General features: G+C 37.2%; 1 protein-coding gene across 4 annotated transcripts in view; it reads left to right on the top strand.

Moving 5' to 3' along the window:
• psd2 (pleckstrin and Sec7 domain containing 2) overlaps nucleotides 1-24,446 on the top strand; it is a 78,534-nt gene that overhangs the window by 17,034 nt on the left and 37,054 nt on the right. Inside the window, exons 2-6 of one of the 4 annotated variants that reach the window (XM_077247425.1) lie at nucleotides 2,259-2,321; nucleotides 4,100-4,268; nucleotides 7,903-7,999; nucleotides 10,943-10,973; nucleotides 13,610-13,869. The gene's annotated coding sequence lies outside the window, so the exon portion shown is untranslated. Of the gene's footprint in view, nucleotides 1-2,258; nucleotides 2,322-4,099; nucleotides 4,269-7,902; nucleotides 8,000-10,942; nucleotides 10,974-13,609; nucleotides 13,870-16,106; nucleotides 16,307-19,924; nucleotides 19,946-21,804; nucleotides 22,020-24,446 lie in introns of those variants that run through there. The other 3 variants (XM_077247427.1, XM_077247428.1, XM_077247426.1) reach the window with 3 other exon arrangements.

Raw genomic sequence — 24,446 nt, 5'->3', positions numbered from 1 at the left:
ATCAGACTACAACTCACTTCATCCATTATCACATTCACCTGCGTCTCATTATCTTGTTTAGCTCCGCCCATAAGCCTGGTTTTGTGGATCTTGTCTCAGGCCATGTCCACACGGACACGGGTATTTTTATAACCGGAGTTTTTCCTACAGCGTTTTAAAAAAAAATCCCGTCCACACATGCTCGGTCTCCGTCTACATGAAAACGTAAAAACACACAATCAAGCGCGGTCAAGAGCATGCCACGCCAGCAGGCGGCAATATAAACCTTAACCCTAAAGCCACGTTGGCCAATCAGAAGCGCAAATCTGATGTCAAACACAGCTGATAACGGCGCACACTCTGACGTCACAAGGCAAAAACCCCGGTTTCACTGTCTACACGACAACACTGTAACCGGCGTTTCTGAAAATCCTCACCCTGGCAGGGGTTTTCAAAAATGTTCGGTTTCAGTGCGTTTTCGTGTGGACGAATGGCCGAACCGCGTAAAAAAAGTCACGGTTATAAAAATACCCGTGTCCGTGTGGACAGGGCCTTAGTCCAGTACGTAACAGATAAATATTTAAGTTTAGATCATTGTTGTACTGCCTTAATTTAGGCTAATGTAGATGTATTTTTTTTACTGAAGCTTGCTATATGGTAATGTGAATCTAATGAGAATTATCACTGAGAGTAATTACAGCTAATTATTGTGGTAATTATATTATTTAAAAAAAACAAAAACAGATCCATTATTTTCTTGCGAACCTGCTTAATTATCATGAAAATTATGTTGCCATGCATTAAACCTAATGATCCTAACTTTTTTTCTTTTCTTATTTTTACATATTTTTATTTTTCTCTCTTTAGTTTCAGGGTAAAATGTGACCTGAACATGTTTTTATGACATTCACCTATATGCATAAATAAAACAGTTGAAGGTATAATGAACTGCTGCTGTTTGTTTTACAGTGATGGTCTGTGTGTTTTCAGACTCTAGATTCAAGTGGGATTACACTGGTGCTGGTTCAGCAGTTATATCTGTACTATAACAGTTCACAGAGAGCGCGAGTGATATTGCTGTGAAACTGTTGCTCCGGTATCAGAGGAATGGGAGATGTTCAGAAAATGTGGTCCATTTGCCTCATCAAAATCAACTATATTTGTTCTTTGGTGTGGGACAAGACTCAGATTGTTTCAGTTTCATGTAGAGGTTCAAATTCTGGTATTTTCCCACTGTCAGGGAAATTTCATTTCTTTCCTTCTATCTGTCTCTCGCTCAGATTGAGAACTGGTCTGACCTGTAGTGAAAACAAATACATGTCAGAATGTGGCATATATAGGATGGTTTCTGGGTCAAATCCTTATCAGGTTTCATATCAGTGGAGAAGGATAAATATGTTGGCCTGTCTAAATTCATATATATATATATAAGTTTGAACCCTAGAACAGACCTTCACCGTTGTTGAAAAGCACATTATCTCAGATTGCTCTTGGGGGACTGTCTCTGAAATAATTAATAATTGGTAAAAGTGTTAGCTAAATGACTAATTAGTATTTAGAAATGGAAATGTAGGACAATTTATGATTAGTTGCAATAGTATTCCCACCCTATCAATAATTTATAGTTGGTGGAGCAATATACAGTTACAGTTTCTCCATGGCCATCGTGTAATTCACTAATGAACATCGCCCCCTTGTGGAGCATGAGATTTTAGTTTTAGTTGGAAGCAGGCAAGTGCTATTTTTCTGTACTGTACATGATTACAGATTGGCAGTCAATTTTAAAAATAAAAGATTCATGTACTTGCAGAGTACTCAGATATTTAAATGTCCTTGTTGTTTTGCTGATTAGATTAACGTATAATATAATATTTTGAGTTCTGTGTGTGATTGCCACACCAAACTGGAGACACTGTTTTGTTGATGTGAACTATACACATTTGTCTCTTTTCAGAAATATCGCTCCCTGACTTCGAGTGTGATTTAGATGTTTATTTCTTTTCACCTGGATGTTCTGCTCTGCAATGTGCTAACATAGAAACTCTCTACTTATTTCTTCTGCATTGATTTTCTGAAGAGACTGAGTTTGGTTATGAATGAATGAAATGAATTACGGTTCATCACTGAGTTCTTAAATAAAGTTAAACAATGCAATACCTTTAAGCTTCACCATCAACCCTTTGTGTCTCACGTCAGAGGGTAATACAACTAACTATCATTTCAAATGATCATTTCAATATCTAACAATGAAGCTTAAGTCTCAATGTGTGTTGTTACAGTGACGTCACTTCCTGTCGAGATTCTGCTGGGTCATTAGCTGGACTTCTGAAGACATTAACAAGGTATACATTTAATCAGTTTATGCATTCACCTGGGAATCAAACTAATAACATTGTTGTTTGTTTGTTAGCACCATACTCTACTGCTTGAGCTACAGTTATCCACCGTATAATAACATAATTTTGTCTTTGTTATACTTAAGTTAATTTAAATTAGGATAATGAAATAATATATTATGTTAAAAATATATACATTTTAAAATGTATAAATAAAGTTGTACATATATATTTGTTAATAATTAAATATTAATAACATTAAAGCTGCAGTCCGTAACTTTTTTGGGTTAAAAAATATCCAAAATAATTTTTTGAGCAAGTATAACCAGCCAGTGTTCAAAACTATCTGCTTGCCTTAGCTCGATTCAAAACGGTAAGCTGGTGGATTTCCGCGGGAAATTCCAGCATGTCTTTGCGTCATTACGTCACATCCATTCTGTACACATAAAGAAGGAGTCTCGGCTAGTGGCTATGTTGCGTGTGAGGATGTTGGAGGTGGAGATTTATAGCCTTTTCTCACAGCACTTGATATAATTAAACTTATTAATTGATGGCGGATCCAGAAAGGTTCGAACTACAATCACCAGTGAGTGACAACTTGTTTTGTAAAATGCAAAAGACTTGGGACTTCGGAGTGGCTACAGAAAAAAAGAGACTGCAACCGGACCCATGCGAAAACAAGGATAAATATCGGAAGGGCATTAAATGTAGTCACGCAATGCTGATGTTCAACATTAACAATTTGAGAACAAAGTATAACTTGCACGGTTTGACGTGTTATGATAAGCGATCGTTAGATTTAATCAGCGCGATTTATGGCAATGCTTTTTTCCCTTACTTGGTCAGAACAAAATTGGATGTTACTTTGTTCAAATGACATTTTCCAGTGAAAATTCTTATGCTGGTCATACTTCTAAAAAGTAGAATCTGTGATTCTGAATGCCAGTATCCACATCGTCGCGGCGACTGACCGCCGCACATTCTCCTCAAAATATTGGATTCATCCGCGCTGTGCCGACGTAAAGTTGATAATTCTGCGAATAACTGCAATTGAAGATTTCGAACAGAGATGGCGACAAAGAGGAAAAACTACGGACTGCAGCTTTAAACAAATTACATTGTTAAATTTATGCCATAAAGTTTTAGGTAAACTCAAAGTGATGTCAAATTTGCAACCAGTGTTGTTACTGTAATTTAATTACTTTTCACTTAAAAAGTACAGTAAGGGTTTACTCTTAATTTTTCTGTAATTTAATTACAGTTACTTCTGATGTAATTACATTAAATACTGTATAGACTATAGAACCATTCTTAAACAATATTGGATTTAATATCAAAATGTAACGTCTAATGTTAAAATGTATGTTTTTAATGTAACCTCCCTTTAAATGCTTTGGTCAGTGTCCTTGTATTGTCTATCCTTGTATTGTTCAACTGTTCAATGTTGTTATTTAGAAAGTAATTAGTAATAAGAAATACAATACTTTTTAGAGAGAGTAATTAGTACAGTAAATTACACGGTTGAGGATGTAATTAGTAGCTAGTAATTCATTACTTTTTTACTCTATACTGGTTGCAACTTGCAGCGTTATGTAACGTTGCTCTTGATCTGGCTATTTTAAATAAATAAATAGTAAAAAATATATCAGGCGAAAAAAAAAAAAATCAAGTTGAAACTCAAGTTCAATCTTATAATATTGAATCCAAATAACAAATGATTGCGACAAATTATATGGATAAAATCAGATGTTGTTGTTGTTGTAATGATGAAAACATTTTTACAGTGTGCATCATGGCATTCTGGAGGAAGACCAAGCAAATGTTTGAAGCAGATTTGTTGATGGAGTGTGAGATCTGCTGGTAAGTCTGCACTGAGCGTATATGGAGGTCAGAGATCAGATGTCCATGATAGGCCAGTTGTGGACGGCGTACACCCAGCCTGTGGGATTTTGGGTAAGCATGTGGAATGTTTTTGTTGGAGGGGATGTTTTAGGGATTAGTATGAACTCTAAAACGTATATACACCCCTCCTCCACTGCATCATAGTGCCAACCTGACAGCCCGTTCACTCCAGAGAGCTATATCCGGACATGTGCGAGTGTGTGTGAGTAGCTCCTTCAACCACCAGCTGGCAAGGTCACGATTCACCAGTTAATCTCTCCCTCTGTCTTTCTTTCTGTTTGCTCCCCCTCCCTCCCTCCCTCCCTCTGTTTCTTTCTGTGCATGTTTGTATTAGTCTGCAGTTTCCCTGGAACCACAGTTCATGTCTTCTTTGTTCCGGTCTGTGTCCTCTAAGAGTTTTCTCTCTGAGTGATAAGCAGGCCCCGAAGGAATCTGCACACCTTTTTCATATTTTCTGCTCTGATTTTAGAGGATCGTCTGCTGAATTCTGTACGTGCTCAGTAGCTGCTTAATCAATAAACTAAAATATTCACTGAACACACAAGCAGGGATGTGTAGAACTTTGTGAATCACGTGATTTTGGTTTCAACATAATGGTATTGTCATTATTATTGACTTAGTTATCCTGGCTAATTATTGCAGTTATTGTATATAAAAAAGCTTTTAAAACTTTGGGTTCTGTGGTGTTGTGCTCACCAAGGCTGCAATTATTTGATCAAAAAAACAGTAAAACAGTCATATTGTGAAATATTATTACATTTTATATGCTGATTTGCTGCTCAGGAAATATTTTTTAGTATCAATGTTGAAAACGGGTTTGCTGCTTAATAATTTGTTGGAGCTGTGATATATTATTTTCAGGATTCTTTGATGTATTCATGGACAGGATTCAGGATTCTGAACTGAAAGTTCAGAAGAACAGGATATATTTGAAATACATAGAATAGTAGTCTTTACTGTCGCTTTTGATCAATTTAGAAACTTACTAGAAACTTTCACTAGAAAAGCTAATTTTTCAAACTTTAAATTTAAAAGTTCAAAATTTCAAAACGCTTTGATGTTTGAAGGTTCTATCGACACAGAGAGAGATATTAATATATTATTTATTTATATATTAACTTTTGTGGATCACGGTAGAAGAATACTTCATTTCCCAGAATGCTTTATCGGTGTTTTCTTTGCATGGCTGTTTAATAAATTGCTTTCCGTCATTACAATTTAAATTCTAATTCAACCTATGGGGTGTGGCCAGTTCTATTACAATTCAAATCCAACTCATGAATTAAAATGCTGCAGTTACTGAATTGTGAATTTTGCACGATCCTGTTACTCAAGTCCACCCGCTGCTCTCTAGACATGACTTGAGTAATTGCCTTAGCAAGAGCTGCTAATTGCATTATCTCATAACCTGGGCTAAGCACTATGATATCAATTCATCCCAGTCAGTAATGTGTGTGTGTGTGTGTGTGTGTTGTGTGTGTGTGAGTGATGATGGATGTGTTAATAACCAAATAAACCCTCAACCATCTTTCTCTCTCTCACACACACACACACACACACACACACACACACACACACACACACACACACACACACACACACACACACACACACACACACACACACACACACACACACACAGGAGTGTGTGGTAATTAAATAGATAAGTCTGCATGTCAGATCTGCTTCTTGTCTCTCTTGATGCTAACCCGTGCTGACTAGCTCATTATTGGACAGCCATAATTGCGTCCCGCTGTCTGGTCGGCACTGGGAGTCGAGGGAACATTATTTTTATTTCTGATCCCAGTCGGGTGTTTTGTTGTTCCTGTCAATTTTCCACATGACAGGTAGTATCTGACATCTTTATGCACTGCGCTCAGTGTTTTGTGACAGCATGACAGCATGTTGCAATACTGTGTAAATGTCACAATGTGCAAACCAACGTTCTACAGTAGCATGCATTCTCTCTCTTTTGTTTTCTCTCTCACCTGCACACATGGCCATTTGTGTAAGCATGTCTGCGGCAGAGATCTTGAACAGTTGCACCAATTTTGCACATATTTTACCGCAAACTAACTAAATGTAATAGTTTAACTAAGCACTAAATGGGCTAAAATATAGATGCTTTGTACTGTAAATTAGGCCTTTCTATGTAAATTAGGCTCATTATAAAATGCACCTTATTCATAAATGCTTGCCGCAATTACCATTGTGCTATTACTGTTATGTTAAGATTTGTGAAAATGTTTTTGAAAGAAGTCTCACTTGCAAAGGATGCATTTGTTTGATCAAAAACACAGTCAAAATTGACACATTGTGACATTATTATAATTTAAAATAACTGTTTTCTATGTGAATAATATATTTTAAAATGCAATTTATTCCAGTGATACAAAGCTGAATTTTCAGCATCATTACTCCAGTCTTCAGTATCAAATGATCCTCCAGAAATCATTCCAATATGCTGATTTAGTGCTTTACATTTAGTGATTTACTACTATTATCAATGTTGTAAACACTTGTGCTGCTTACTATTTACTGTGATACAATTTTTCAAGATTCTTTAAAGGGACATTGTGTAGGAATTTCTCCCATCTAGCGGTGAAATTGTATTTTGCATTCAAACGAATTGTGCTCTCCAGCGCCTCGCTTTTTCAAATGCGTGTTGCATCTACGGTAGCCGTTATGTACCAAAAAGCTATGACAAACAATGCAAGAACAATCATATGCTCTATTAAAACATATTCTTATCGAATTTCTAGATTACATAAAAAGTAAACTTACAAACTTTTTTTTTGGCGCCATTTCAACTTTATTCAATAAATGCTATTCATCAAAGAGCCTGTTTAACTTTTAACTATAAATTATCTACTGTCTATATAATAAAGTACACAAACAAGCAATGAAAAAAGCTTGTCATTTAGACTGTAATATTGACTTAGCCTACCTGTCGAGGAGAAAGCAGGCAACTTCAGCGTCTCTTTTGAAATCTTTCTCCTGCATTAGTTCTTTCCACCTGGAAAAAGCTATCCCGATATTGACTCTTGTTTTTTGTAATCTCCGGTCACGTTTCCTTTTACGTTAAATTTTGGACTTTTTTGGCGACGAGGATTTCTTCTCCAGTGCCTCGGCAATATGCATTAAAAATAACAGTGCAATGCAGCCTTTTAAACTTGCCGGGGCAGTGACAAGTGCCTTTCACTGCTGTGCTCCTCCGTTTCTGCTGCTTTCAGTTATGTCACGCTGGCTCTGAACGAAAACGCGTTGTGGAAACGCGTTGGCCTAGTACTTTTTGATCTTCTCTGGTGTTATAGTTTATAAAGATGGCGGAACGACATGGAAGCCTCCGTGGACCTACCCGTCACATGTATATAAAGATAATAAATTCTTCGTTTACGAGGATAAGTCAGATAATTGGCAGAGGTATTTGTAGACAATTGAGGACATATTTATGAATAAAAATATTGATTTTAGATAATAAAATACCTAAAAAACTACACATACAGCAATTATATTGTATATATTTGTAACATTTTAAATGTTTTTACTGACACTTTTGATAAATTTTTTGCAGTATTAAGTATTAATTTCTTTAAAGAAAAAAACTAACTTTTGAATGGTGTGGTAGTGTATATTTTCTATTGATCATAGCAGCAGTTGTTCATAAGATTTCTACATTTTACAGGTATCTGAATCAGACAAACCGGCTGTGCAAATAAAGGGTGGCTCAATTCATGAAACACAGAAGAAGCAGACATCCACACAGACACAAAGCCATGAAGGTACAGTAGATGCTGTATCTTTCTTCTTTTTCAGCACTGTCAGCAGGCAGGGTGATGCACACGTGCACAAAAGCATTTGTGCAGTCCTGAACACACTCTTACACACAAGGAAATCACATGGAACAAAGCAGACCAGTGAGTGATCAGATGTTATTATATTTGCCTAATGTAAGTGTAGAGACTGCAGCAGCGGTGGCGAGATAAACGCTCTGGCCCTTTGTTTGGTCGCTTCGTTCTGTTACTGCTAAGCACTCTGACATTTACGTATGACATTTCTGTCATCAGACGTCCTGGCAGTTATTTGCAGCAGATCAAGGAGGTGTTTAAACCTTTCAAATGCTACATTTCTCATCCAAAACTCATTAAAAGTGTTTACTGAAATAATGCCTTAAATACCTTTCAGACGAAATGGAAAGCAGAGCAGATTTATCATACTTAATAGTGCTTGCTACGGCTCTATTAAATATTGCTCATTCTTTTAGGGTTAGAGGTTTTTCAGATATATGATACCTCAAATCATGTGGCTTGTTGGGTGTCCAAACAACAAATCTGACTTGTGGTGTAGCCTGTAGCCAGTTTAGCCTGGTTTTCCCAAGCTTTTCTTCTTCTTTCGTTTCTATCACCTGATGGCTTTTGGGTTCCTTTGGCTTGCTTGGGTTAAAAGGCATTTAATATTCAGTCATATTATCACTACACTAAAACTATTTGGTGAGAAAAAAACTTGAACTGAACTGACCTGGATGATGACACTATTGTCCCGACATATTGCATAGCTTATTAGTTGAATTGAACTCATTTAATAATTGATGATTTTACACATTTATTGAACTGAACTGAATGAACACTGAGCTGACTAATGACACCATCTAAGTTTATGATGATAAGGTTTACATCATTTCAGAGCTGCTTTAAAGCAGAATTTGAATGTGTCTCATATTTGATAAGGTTTACATCATTGATTGGTACTTGTTTATTACTGTATCTGCATTGTATAAAATGCTACATCAATTTAGTTACAGCCTGTACATTTAAGCTATAACATGCTAAATAAATATAGGTGACTTGATTTGACTGTTACTTTTCAAAGCAGATGATTAAACAGCATTGCAGCTGCGACTTTTGCACAGGTATAAGCACCACTCACGTTTTCTCCTGTTCACATAAAAAATGTAGGCCGTTTTCACACCTGGCTTGTTTGGAGCATTTGTTTCAGTATATTTGATTCATATATGAACACGGCAATTGCGCTTGGATCCGCACCAAAACAATCGCTCCAAAATCCCCTGAACAAGGTGGTCTCAGACCATTTGAAAACAAACTCTGGAGTGGTTTGGTTGAGGTGAGAAAGCAATCTGACCCAATGGATCAACGAACCAAGCGGTATCGTAATTCATAACAGAAAATATGTTATATAAAAAGCAGCAGTCTCTGATTCTGTGAGTTTTTGTGGTTGAGAACCAAAGAGTTGTCACGACAGCTACAGATAAAGCCACAATACGCCCGCGGAGCCGACTTGTCAATCCATCTTGATGAATGACGCAGAGGAACATAAATAGGTGAACTCTGACCAATAAGAGGACAGTTTTACTCATGCGACTTGCATAAACACAGTTTGGTACGCTTTGAAATGTTGCCTTGTGAAAGCGAACCGAACCAAGATGAAAATGCAACATTGTAACAAATAAAGTCCATGTTTCGGAACCAAGCAAATGATCTACAGGTCTGAAAAGGTCTTTAATGGGTTTATTTAGCTGGAGATCTTACATTAGACTATAAAGCTCAGATGTGCACACACATTCTTAGCGGTACTGTAGATATTATGGTCTTGTCAGGCTTTTCAAATGTCAAGGGATGACTTGTTCCTGTTCACTGGGCTGACACTGCACAGCTGAACCAAAACCTTTCCTTCATAAACCAGCCAAAATGCCAGCGCACCCCAGCAACCGTTCACCTTCAGCTTCTCAAAAAAAAATTGTGTGTTCGCATTTAAAGTTTCTCACCGAAATTTTGCAGGCGAAAGACAGTGGGATTGCATGTGACAAAGTACGATGAATGATACAGGAATAATGATGACAAAATAAACATCCAAAGCTATTCAGCCTTTTTTATGGATCTTTTTATAATATGGAAGTGTATCTGACACTAGTGTTATACAAGTAGACACCGCCAGAATGATCGCCTCGTCAATTGTGTCCATTTTGCTTTGTTACTAAGTTCGAATCTCCACGCCTGCAGAGGTCACTGCCTAACCAAGAGGCATGCTATTGGCCGGCCATGCAGACTTGTGTGTCAAAGTTTACCAAACTTGAACCCCTAACAAAATTAGGCACAATTTTTCATTCTACCTATTCGCATTGAAATGACTGGATTTCGCTGAGCAACAGTAAATGTGACCTTAGATCATGATGTATGCACCTTAAATCATGTCAGATTTAATCAATTATTCACTGAAAATCGATAGGCTTTAGCTCTAGAACCATTGACCTTTTGAATATGCGCTAATGTTTGAATATACACAAAATTTGATTTTACAGCTTCAACAGAGTGGATTTTCTGTGCATACTTTGATATCAGACAGTTCCTCACAGAAAAGATATGCCTTTGGAAGACTTGGAATATATATATATTTACATTTATAATGTTACAAAGATTTCTATTTTAATTAAACACTGTTCTTTTGAACTTTCTATTTATCAAAGTATCCTGAATAAAATGTATAGAAAACTAAAAATATTAGGATTATGATATTTGAAGGATCATGTGACACTGAAGACTGGAGTAATGATGCTAAAAATTCAGCCTTACCGTCACAGGAGAAGGCTAAATTACGTTTTTAAAAATTCAAATAGAAAACGGTTATTTTAAATTGTAACAATATTAGTTTTTTTTTCATTTTCATCAAATAAACGCACCTCTTATTAACGCTCCTTTTATGTTTCACAGAAGAAAGAAAGCCATACAGAACATCATGAAGGTGAGTAAACGATGACAGATTTCTAACACCCTCTCTATTCATTCTAACTCCGTAGTGCCACATACTGTGACTACATTCATCATTCTATCCATGTTGAACCCCCTCTTTCCCTTTCTCCCGCTGACTCAGCTTCTTTTAACCGCCTTCCTTACCTGGCCGTCCCCCGAGTTTACCCACAATGCCTTGTGCCTGCACTACAGCTCCTCCCCCCTTTCCCCAATCTAGACTAACCAGTTCTCTGAACACCCCAGACATCTTTACATTCACCCCACTATCTCGCAGGCTCTTTCTGTATGTGCATGATTCTGTTTGGACAGTCCTGCTGGCCTCCAGCCAGTGTGTACTGTGTGGTGAGAAAACAGCCCATTGGGAACAGCGGACCAGGGTTCAAAAAGGGCCTCTGGGAAACCGGCTGCATCTCTTTCATTCTCCTCCCTGGACTGAAGACCCACAAATGACCAATCAGATTCAGTCCATTCTGTCCCCTGGCTCTTACTGTCTCCGCTTGCTAAGGATCCCTGAGGCCAGTCTCTCCCTCCTCTTCCCACGTCTCCATCTCCGTCATACTCTATTTTCTCCCTCTGTCCATCAATCAATATTTTCTTTCCATCACGCTCTCCATTCATCATCCATCCATCAGTGAACCACCATATCTACATTTTCTTGAGAGAATAGTTCATCAAAAAATGAAAATGATTTACTATTTATGGTAACACTTTACAGCAAGGTTTAATTTCCTAATATTTGTGTTAGTTAGCATGAACTAACAATGAACAATCCTTTTACAGCATTTATTATTTATTAATAATGTAAATTTTAACGATAACTAAAACTTTTTTTAAATCAAAAGTTGTATCTGTGTATTAATGCACTGTGAACTACAGTAACATGAACAATAAACAATTGTATTTTTAGTAACAAAGATGAATAAAAACTGTAAAAAAGGCTAATTTATCGTTCTTTTAGCTAATGCATTAACTAACCTTTAAAAAAGAGTCCATATCGTAAAGTTTTACCATATTTATATAATAATTTACAATTATTGGAATTACATAAAGATTATATAAAATGTATAGTGCAAAATGACAAAAAACACCAAATAAAAACACCATAAAGTGGTCCAACTTTTTTGCTCTTTTCCAAGTCATCTGAAGCCATAGGATTTTTCACAGAAAACCTTCCCATCTGCTGCAGGTCTCAAATTTCATTCTCGAGTTTTTATATTCTTAAACTGGTATGAAATTTTTCTTTACCTCACAAACAAGAGCTAATGCGATATTAGCTTCCGACATGTATGAGATTTCAGAGCGGAGGAGAATCTTGTTAGTCAACAACAATTTAAAATTTCAGTCCATGCTTTATGCAAAGCTGTTTTATAGCTAAAGATATTTTTCTAAATTTCAGTTTGAAATTACATGATGGTTAAATTCATCTCTAACTCATCATTTCACAGTCTCATTCCAAGGATGTTAAAGGTTCTTCATGGAACCATGGATGCCAATAAAGAACCTTTCTTTTTAAAGGACAATTCCGGCCAAAAAAGAACCTAGGGCTAAATAACACATGGGTACCGAGTCGACCGTTCTCTGTGATGCGTTTTCATGATAATCGAATGTACCGTGTTTTAATGTTAGTTTTAGTTTAACCACAGATTAGCTTATAATGCTAGTGTATGGGGCATAGAATAAGTAGAAATAAAAATCGCTAGTTAATACCACTAACAAGGCTCAAAATAGCCCCACACTAACACGGTAGCATAATGAGGGTCCCTACCTGCAAACCGAAGCATTGAGAACTTTGTTAATGTACTTAACTTTGTTAAGTGTCTTGCTCAGGGACACATTGGTGTCGCACAGTGGATTCGAACCCAGGTCTCTCACACCAAAGGCATGTGTCTTATCCACTGCGCCATCACCACCCCATTTTGAGCCTTGTTAGTGGTATTACCTACCGATTTTTATTTCTACTTATTCTATGCCCCATACACTGGCGTTATAAGCTAATCTGTGGATAAACTAAAACTAACATTAAAACACGGTACATTCGATTATCATGAAAACGCATCCCAGAGAACGGTCGACTCGGTACTCATGTGTTATTTAGCCCTAGGTTGTTTTTTGGCCTGAATTGTCCTTTAAAAAGAAAGGTTCGTTATTGGCATCTATGGTTCCATGAAGGACCTTTAACATCCTTGGAACCTTTCCGTTGCACAAAAGGTTATTTATAGTGGAATTTTTGTTGTTGTTGTTCTTCACACTAAGAAAACATGGTTCTTTTAAGAACTGATCACTGTAAGGTTATTTGGGGAAGCAAAAATGGTTCCTCTGTGGCATCACTACAAAACCCTTATCTATCTATCTATCTATCTATCTATCCATCCATCATCCATCCATCCATCCATCCATCCATCCATCCATCCATCCATCCATCCATCCATCCATCCATCCATCCATCCATCCATCCATCCATCCATCCATCCACCCACCCACCCATCCACCCATCCATCCATCCATCCATCCACGGTACAATAACTTCCATCTGTTTAAGCGCTATCACACCTTTCTTCCATTCTCACTCAAAAACACCTCGGTTTGTGTCTCCTCTCATCCCCCCATTTACTGCAACATTCCCAACAGACACTCCATCAGGAATCCTCTTGTCGAGCCGGGATGTCCCACCCACCCCCAACCTGCCACCACCGGATCCCATGGGATGAAGGGATGGAGGAGGAAGAGGGTGGAAGTCTAATGAATAAGTGATTAAGATTGACAGTGTCTGGGGGTCTGCTGTTGTGGTCTTCATGATCCCAGGCCACAATTTTCTCTCGCTCAACTACACAAGCAGAGCCCATAAACCCACCCTCAGCTCCCTGAAGTATCATTACCGCAGGTGAATGGTATGTTTTTATTTTTTTCTCTAGTCTTTCTCTCTAATACCGGGTTCCTTTCCAGTTTCTCCTTGGATGAACATCAGGATGACAGTGTGGGTGTTCATCAGCTCATTTTTATTATCTGGTGCAAAATGCAAATGAAACACAAACAGAAGAGACCCGCCCATTCAGAAAATCTCATATGGCTTTATTAAAATCTGACAGCTCACAGTCTCCAGATTTTGAGTTAGTGATGTTTCGAGCACTATTGCTTATCTTCTGTCTTAAAAATTGCACACAGACATGTCATCCTAAATAGCCATTGTCTCATAATCATGTTATTACAGTATATATATATATATATATACAGGCTTATTGTTATCATAAGAATATATAGATAATTATGCCTAACACACTTTAACCATCACTTTTTCACGGTATAGCATGGCCTCACATACCTTAGTGCTTTATTAAGGGCATTAAAGTTCAAATAATACAATGTATAGATCCATTAACACTCTTCAAGTGCAGACCATCAATGTTGCCTCCTTTTATTGTCACAGATAGAATATCAGCTGTTTTCTACACACTGCAATAGGGTTTTAAAACACCATTATATGCAAAATGTCTTGATTTTTGGAGAAGTGAAAGTACAACATTATATGCAAATGTCATAGGACTGTAATGCCACATCTATATAGGACTGTATCTCAGTTACTGTAAGGGTTTGAGTCAGTAAATTCCAATTATATACAGTATTCAAAACTTTTTATGAATATCCCACAATCATCATATATTTGTGAAAGATGTTGCGTAAACAGGTGAACAGGATGGAATAAAACCATGGCATACATTCAGGCAATAATCAACCATGTAATGGAGGTATATTTGACCAGGAAGTGAGAATTTTTGACTAGTTAGAGTTCAAAAACAATGTCCATTTGTTGAGAAAATAAATGAACAATATATACAAAAAAGGGACATCTCGCTGAGAAAGTGCAAACTTCCATTTCAACATATTAGTTCACATGATGGATATACAAAGTATTAAAATCAAAATATGATGTTTATAATCTACATAATGTCTGCGACACAGGGGTCCAAATCATTTCCAAATGGATCCCATATTTTGTGAAAAAAAGAGGTTTTAGGTATTTAGAGTGTTACGGTTAAAGGAAAATGTCCTGGCAAGGAAAATTTCCCCTTCCTATCTTTTCATTTAACTGATTTTTTTCTTACACAGTAGTTTTTTTGGTTGTTTTTTCCAAACTTCTTTAATTAGGTCCCAATTCAAAGGTATGCCTGAAATATTGCCTGACTAAAAATAAAGACATTTTATTTAAAGAACATTCAGGATTTTAAATGAACTACTGTATTTTTAGTTAAAGTATTTTATTATGAATTGTTGTATTGAGACTCAGTGATATAATGCCAGATGCTTTTTTTACATTTGATTTTTACATAAATGATGTAATGATGGGATTCAACACTGGGGAAATACAGTACTAGGGAAGTTATTTACATATTTCTCAGAATTTTCTGAGACTTTCAGATGATATTAAAACAAATTCAACAAATTCAAATTTATTCTTAATCATAAAATTCCTGATCTATATTTTAATAGATTTCATTTTAATTTAAGCATTTTAATATCTCTCAATGGAGAGTGAAAACATGTTTTTTCTTTTATTCATGTACTTTTTGAACAATAACAGTAAGGCAGTCATAACAGAGATTAGCAAACAAAGACTGAGATTACAGTCAAATGACCCAAAACATTATACACAACAATAAGTGAGTTAAGACAAAGAAGAAATAAAAAAGAAATACAGGAAAGAAAAGAAAAGGAGGGGAGTAGGAGTTTTTTTTAAATGTATTATTATATAAAACCAAAGTCTTCCAATAAAGAGTACAAATACATTGATTTGGGACTTTTAATCCCTGACAGTGAAAACGTAAGATCAACTGATCAAACAAATGCCCTAAATTTTAGAGAAGTGAAACCAACCTTATGTATGCAAATGTCTCCTTTTTTCTTTTCATATTGATTTTGAATTGACATGACGGCTTATATAAGACGAATGAGTCTGAATATTCTCTTTAAATCCCCAGTGCTCGTGGATTGTGCTGTATAATGTATTATTGATGTGTAAAGTCTGTGAGCAACAGTCTGAACTGCTGCTCGTACAGCGCGTCGCGGGGGCACGAGACAGCCGCAGCTCGCGCGCTCACACACACACACACACACACACAGCCGAGCTCTCACGCGCAGCCGGTCGGTCTGTCGGTAGCGGTGCGCTGTGGAAACGGCAGGTGTCAGACTCGGTTCTAACAAGCCTTTTGCAGTTCTTCCTCCTTAAAATCAGCATATAGATCCGCTCGGATGACATAGGCAGACAAGACGTGCGCGCGCTGCCACACAATTGCTTCATTTGCTGTACGGATTTGTGTTGCATTTTTAGCGGTGAGTGTATTATATCTTATTTATCCAACCTGGACGCTCATAATTGGGTTATCGCGTGCATCACAAACGGATTTGCATTTTATGCTCATGTCAATGCTTTTGCTCTTTGATGCACATTTAAATGCATTGCATGTTAAGTTGCATTCATTTGATGTGCCGGTAGTTATTTTCTATAGTATGCATGGAAATGCAACGTGTTCTCAGGTTATATGCGTGGCCTGGGTGTTTTTTAAATGCTAGAGAAAGAGAGAGAGACCCCTTCTGTTTTATATGGAGAACGAGGTGCTCTTGAAAAGCTTCTGGGCTCTATTTTGGAAGGAAGAAAGCACCAGCCGAAGCCTTTTGAGAGAGCGCAGTGTCTCCCAGCCATCCTGTTGTCATGGTTACTGCACTGGGAGGCTGGGGATAATATGGCTGCGATTCAGGCTCTCTCTCTCTCTCTCTCTCTCTCTCTCTCTCTCTCTCTCTCTCTCTCTCTCTCTCTCTCTCTCTCTCTGTGCGTGCGTGTGTGTGTGTGTGTGTGTGTGTGTGTGTGTGTGTGTCTTTTACTCCACGATGCCTTAAACACAAGGACCCACTATATGTGTTAGATATACAGCCTGTACTGTATTTAGTTGTGATGCTTTGAACGACTGCAGACTATCTGCCAATGTCATTTGTAATACGCAGCTTTATGCATGGTTGCAAATGATGATGCATCTTAAATGCATGCAGTTTTATGTCAGACGATGCAATGCAATTGCAATGCTTAGTGATCCATTGTTAACCCAACTATTATAATGCACTCGTCACTGGGAATATAGGCGTCAGACAACCAGACATCCCAGCGCTAGACGAGACACAAGACGCCCTAAATGATCACTTATTCTCTCTCTACCTGTTAAAAGGTGTGCGTGTGTGTGTGTAAGCGTCAGCCTGGAGCTGGTGAGCGGATGCGTTTAATGAGATTAATATCCCTGTGATGATTTAAGTGAAGACGTAAGTGATACGGTGACATGATACAATAGGACGTCTGACCTTGACAGCAGTGGAAGTGACAGAACGAGGTGATTTAAATCACATTTACACACGGCTCAGTTGTTCATATTCGTTTACTTGGTGGTCTCCTTCACAGGACCCCTGTCTACACTTGAAGCCTCTATTTTAATGTCCCGTAGCCCGTTACGCATGGAAAGGCAGCATTACGCAGTCGCCTGTATGTGGGTAAGGTAGACGGCATCGATATATTTAGCGCACTGCAGATCCCGAGAGAGTTAAAAACCGCGTGCTGATCATTTGTAATGGTCAGTCTTTGTGTGTGTGTGTGTGTGTGTGTTTGCGCGAGCGCGCGCGCGGTGGTGTCATCTCGCGTCTGAAGAGGGTTAGTGGGTCACACAGACGTCTAGTATCCAGACTGCATAGAGATAAAGATGGAGGAGATGAAGTGTGTGTTTGGCTCTCTTTTGTGTTAATAGTCCCAGACAGTTAGATTGGATAGGTCAGACTGTGTTGGCTGCATTGATATTGTTTCATTTAAACCTCATAATTGTGAGAATGCCTCTCATTGTTGCACTAGACTTATTGTATGTGCTTGCGTTTTTATCACTGAATCATATTATACTTTAAAAAGGTTTCATAAGAGTCACTGACTGAGTAATGCACCATATACTCATTAATAGGACATTTACATTAAATTCCAATTATATATATATATATTAGTGCTGTCAAACGATTAAAATATTTAATCGCGATTAATCGCATTAATGCCATAGTTAACTCGCGATTAATCGCACATTTTTATCTATTCTAAATGTCCCTTGATTTCTATTTGTCTCATTATTTTTTCTAATTTTAATGCTCTTATCAACATGGAAAAGTGGATCAGCAGTAAGTTTGTTCTTAGCTGTGGTATCCATGTGCTTCTGTCTGAAGTCATCCATTGTAGAGCTTAGATCGGGCCCAAAAAATCAAGCCCGACCCGAGCCCGTGCGCATTGTGTCCGAGCCCGGCCCGACACATAAACTGTAATTATGAGCCCGAGCCCGATTTAAACCCGTCCATTTTTTTAATACGTGGGTCGTTATAACTGACGTTCTCAACTACTTTCTATGTTACTTTCTCCCGCCCGCAACATTTTTGTCCCGCTCCCGCCCGCAAATAGACTCTTTTTTTGTAGGCTACCTCCAAATACTTTCGCCTACGTGTCGCCACCATACACATTAGCATAAATGCTCCTTATAAATTATTTGTTATTAAAGCATTAACACACAAACCACTGTTATAACATAAAAGCAAGCAGGCTACTGAGTGCATGGTTTGGCATTACTGAATGCGCGCAAAGTGTGCTCCCTTAATAATTCCTAAAAAGCTGACATCAGTTCATCACAATCTCACACATCTGTTATTATCAATGAAGCTGACTGCACAATGCATCTTTCATAATATATACACTTTGTTTGTTATAATTTGAGGATTTGCCAGTATACAGAATTCAGCACTGAACAAAAAGTCAGTTTTGAGCGGTGAGGGGAGTCTATTTTAAATGCTTCTGATTGGCCATTGCGTTCAAGAAATCAACACATATGTCTGTGATTGGATACATCCCTCAACGCTGCAAACATGTTATGTTAAAAAGAAAACTCTGGCCTGTAAATTGTTTCTATTTAGTTTTAGTTGTTCTTGTTGCTTTTCTGCAACATATGAATAAAAATGTATTAGTTTTTATGTTTTATTCATAGATATTTCTAGTTTGCGGGAGTCCCGCGAATCTTTTTATTCTGCCGTATCCGCACACAGAGTGAGTGCATTACCGCTCGAGCCCGCCCTCGCACACGGCCATCAAATCTAGTCCCGCGCCGCACTCTATTGCGTTGAGAGTGCACGTCTCTAGATCTGCGTCTCGCGCTCGCGCCATCCACTCAAAACGTAACGTTAGCCTACTACTCTTTGGCCGGCGCGCAAGCCCAAACAAGTAGCCTACGTGCGGCGTGCCTGTTGTTTTGTTTCCGGTCTAGCTATCCGGTGTGATGTTGTAGTTGTTCTAACGTTACTAGTTGTTGCAACAGCATTTGATAAAAATACAAAGTTTGCTTGGCCAAAAAGAGCGTTAATTTGCGATAAAAAATTGACGCCGTTAAAATGTGTTTGCGTTAACGCCGTTAATAACGCGTTTAACGCACAGCACTAATATATATATATATATATATATATATATATATATATATATATATATATATATACATAGATGAAGATATATAGATAGATATATACAGATAGATAGATGACAGCAGCCTAATATTCCTTCTTCTGTCTGTGTTTTTGTTAATCAAACAACAAATGACAAAGAAATCTGCTCTTGACTGAATTACTTTTGTAAGTTTAATAAGGATTCATCTTTATTTAATTTATACAGTGAAGATTATATACAATGTTATTTTACATTTAATTACTTTATTCAATACATACTGTTATACCTACCCGGAAAACCTGAAAATCACTGTTTATTTTATGTATATCTTTACTCTATTTTATTTATATGTGCTGTCTGCTTGTAGTTTGATTATTTGTCCTTATATTCTTTTATTTTTACTTGACAGAAGTCCTTTTTTCCTGACCATAGCAAATAACGAACCGAACCGAAACCATGATACTAACGGACCCGTGAGTAAATTGAACCGTTACACCCCTAATATAATATATATTAATATTAATTTGTGACACCACAGGACAATTTAAAATTACTTTTTTATTACATAAGATTACACCGATGAATGTCATTTTTTAAAAGGGTCAGAAAAGGTCTCAATAACAATAATTTTAAATTTTTTTTTTTAAGTGGTGAGTTCAGCTCCCTGTTCACGCCACTACTGTGGGTCCAACTCACGATCTCTGATGAAATCGTGCCTTATTTTAATCCAATCATTAAATATGTGTGATTAAAGTACCACACCTGTCAAAACGCATAAAACAAGCGAATTTCACCACAAAATATCACAAGACAGCCAAAAGGTGGAAGCAGATCTCTCTGAAAGCTTGTGGAAGGTTTTTTTTTTTTTTGGGGTGGCAGTGATTGAGTAGAGGATTGTGTGTTGATTTGAAGATAAGGCCCTTCTTTAAGTTTATCAGTGACTGTGTGTGTGTTTGTAGCCACATGAGTGCCGGTGTGTGTAGTGTAAAGAGTGAAGGTGACGGACAGATCCAGTGAAAGTAATTAAACAGAATTGATCGCCCTGAAGACCCTACTGTTCTGCTGACACACACACACACACACACACACACACACACACACACACACACACACACACACACACACACACACACACACACACACACACACACACACACACACACACACACACATACACGTGTAAACTATGAGACACTGTAGACTTCTGTTGTTTTTATATAAATCTAATAATGATGCCCAAACCCTTAACGCTAGCCCCTAAAAATCATTTACTTTATTTATGAATATTTTTCCACTTGAGGACGTCTATGATTGTTAATGCCAACAATAAGGACAGCCTGTTGGCCCGGGACAAGTGTGGGAGCACATTTTGGGTCGTTTGACAGAATGGTTACTTGGTCTTGTACATCCAAATGTTTGCTTCTCATTGATATATTATACCTTATTTAACTTTTGCTGATTTGTCACTAAGATCATTTAATCAAAATAGCAAAAAATGCTGGTTATTGTTTTTTGTTATATTGTGTTAAACCAGTAATATGCATTCATATGCTGTTGTTTTCCTGCAAAAGTGGGTTTATGAATGTAGTTTATGAATGAAAAAATATTTTACCTTTAATATTTTAAAATATCTCTAGCATATACAAAAATGCATTGCTAAAAGTAAAAAATGGCAAAGAAAAATACTGCCTGCACGGAATAGATACAGATTAAGATATATTGAAAGATTATAGAAATATTTTGAGCCACCTTTCAAAATTTGAGGGTCATTAAGACTTTTTAAATGTTTTTGATATGTAAATAAATATGTAAAATTCCTTATCAATACTGAAATTGAAATATTTTTGTGGATACATTTTCTCACAAAAACCGCATTTATTTGAAATAGAAATCTTTAGTAAAAACATAAATGTCTTTGCTGTAATTTTTGAATCTATTAATCACCCGCCTTTCGCTATTTTACATTTTTGTTTAAAACTGTTGTCACAAATGAATGCATCTATTTAATATATCTATTAATTTGTAAGGTAACCATATAAATTAACCAAAATATTATTTACAGGACCTAAGGAATAAACTATATACAGTGAGATTACTTCAAATTGTATTTAGTTACTGTTTCCAAATTAAAAGGCAGGTGTGTAAAAACATTCCAATTGGCCAGCAAAGAAAAAAAAATGTAAGCCCTGTTGTTACTACCGATATAGGCAAATATTGACACACACAAACATACGTCACACTCATACACCCTCAGCGAGTGACTAGTCATGTAGTTAAGTAGGCGTGTGCTGCTGCTGCAGGAATTATGGGTATCTGGCAGTTACTGATCGCTGAGCCTCTCAGGAATAGTTTGTGTGACAACAGGGTACTTTACAGCAGCTGAGCCTGCAAGTGTGTTTGTGTGTGTGTGTGTGTATGATGGACTCGTGCATGTGAGTCTTGATGTGAAAAGATCATCTGCAGCTGGGATGGACTTTGGGTACCGAGCACCCATGCAGAATGTCAAACATTAACCACGTGTGTTTGAATGAGGAGCAGAGGTCAAAGGTAACTTTCTGAGAGAGTCTTTTGCTAAATGTCACATTCAAATGTTCTGTGAGGTGTCAGACAGTGTGTTCTTACATCCCTATGTTGCAAGCGTTTAGGAGGGTATAGACCTTTTTGGAAAAATAACGGGGTAAAGATTACAATGATGTAGAAAACTACACACAAATTCATGCACCGTTGACCTAATTCAATTGAAATAATGTGTAACTGCTAAGATGAATTGGTGTGTATTCTGTAAAACAACACTGAACATAGACCTAAAGAGATTTTATTTGTTGCCTAATGTAATGGCAGTTTGGGCTATAGAGCTTTAATGTAATGGAAACTAGGATTTTACTGCGGTTTGTTTCGATCAGATGTTCGGCATTAGAAAGCTTTAAATGGCACCGTCTGAGTCAGAGCTGCAGAAGAAAGCGGTTGAGCTTCACATTTAACTCTGTTACACTGTTCCCCTGCCAGAGACAAGGATTTTCTGTACATGTGTGCTGTTTATATTCCAGCCTGTGTTTGTATGTCTGTCCAGTTGGCTTCATCTGGTAAATGAGTATTAAACTAAGCAAAGCCCCATAGCAAAGGCTCTGAATATGAATTTAAAATCACCCTTTAATGAACTTGATATGAAGAAACAACAACACACTATTGTTCAAAAGTTTGGGATCCTATTTAGCAAGAATTTTATTCTGATGCATTAAATTGATCAATTTTATCTATTTCGATTAAAAGATTTATCTTGTTTTCCTCAAAATATTAAGCAGCAAATCAGAATATTAGGATGATTTCTGAAAGATCATGTGACACTGAAGACTGGAGGTAATGATGCTGAAAATTCACCTTTGCATCACTGGAATAAATTAGATTTAAAAAAATATATTAAAATGGGAAATAACATTAAATTGTAATAACATTTAACCATATCACAGTTTTTGTTGTATTTTTGATCAAATAAACACAGCCTTGGTGAGAATCCTTTCAAAAATGTGGGGGGAAAAAATCTTACGAACCCCAAACTTTTGAACGATAGTTTAGTAAACTATTTTTATGCTGATTCCCCAGAAAAAGAGCATCAGACTACAAATGGTTTACTTAAAGTTACAAACATTATTGTGATCTGTTCGGCGAGCATTCTGAGCAGCACGAAAGAGGTATTGTCTCAACCAATGATGTGAGATTTGGGCGGGGCTATTTGTTTGATCGACCAATGAGAGATGGAGGGAGTGTTCTGGAAAGCTGTATGAAATATTTGGTCATTATTTTGCAGTTCTTTTGGTTCCTCTAGTGGCAAGGAAACTGCATGTTTCAGTTTCAGTCGACACAAATTTCTAACAACACATTCTTGATCCTATTATGCCAGATTCCTTTGGCCACATTATTACAAATGAAAATTCGAATCTTTTATCAAAATGTAATGACTTTCTCCACTTCTCCACTCATGGGTCGTTTTGCGTGTGTAACGTGACAAATGAACGAAAGGATTGAAAGAGAAATCATTTGTTTCTCATAATTTGTCTTTGGCTGCATTATAATGATTTTTTAAATTTAGAGTATGATTAAAGATTGCGTATCGGGACGTGCTCTGGGACTATTGAAAATATATTTTAGGTGAACTGCGCTCAAATTAACAAAATGACATGAATAAAGATTAGTTCATTTTGCTGAACGAGATTCAAAGATTCAAGTTAGAAATGATCCGATCTTCCCATGTTTGGCTGATGCTATTCTGTTATGTAATGCCCTCTTTTCAAAACACAATTAACATCTAATGGATAAAGTCAAGTTTTGTCCATTTGTATTCACTGAATATCCTGTTGCATGTAACATTACAGAAGTTAAACGGGTTGGTGAATGCTGACATTAACCATGCCGTAATGTGCCACTGAACATCTGTCCTGTCCAGCGCTGCTGCCGCCCACCGAGTTTAGGGAAGATTCCTCAGAGCAGCTGTTATAAATCAGAGCAGAATTTAAAATTAGACTCAGACTGACCCTTAAATTCACCCTCAGTACATGAGAGTTTGATCCTTCGGGTTTGTGTTGTACTGTAGTGAGCATGTGAAACATCAGTGGAGCTTGAGATTTGCTGAATCAAAGCTAATGTGTTTTCAACGGTCTGCACGTCCGCAGGGCTGATAAAACACAAAGATGACAGCAGATAATGGAGTCTGAATCGCTGTTTAAACTTTTAAGATCTTGCCAGTGCCACCTGACTGCTTCGGTCTTCAGAATGCTTAATATCACCTATAATGTGCAGCGAGCTGTGGTCTCACTCGCTGACCTGACACATTATCAGTTAGCAGGAGACCAACACAATATAAAACTCAAAACTAAGTATTTTGAACACCATCTTTCAAGAGCAAGCGGTTTGCGAATCCTGCATCGAACTCCGAGATTTGAGAAGTCGTCAGTAAAATAAAGGGAACACAGCAAAAGT

Source organism: Siphateles boraxobius, unplaced genomic scaffold (genome assembly GCF_051911475.1).
Source record: "Siphateles boraxobius isolate OS27281-9 unplaced genomic scaffold, OSU_SipBor_1 3, whole genome shotgun sequence".
Lineage (NCBI taxonomy): Eukaryota > Metazoa > Chordata > Actinopteri > Cypriniformes > Leuciscidae > Siphateles > Siphateles boraxobius.
The sequence above is the reverse complement of the archived record's forward strand: the minus strand, read 5'-3'. Positions and strand labels throughout refer to the sequence as shown.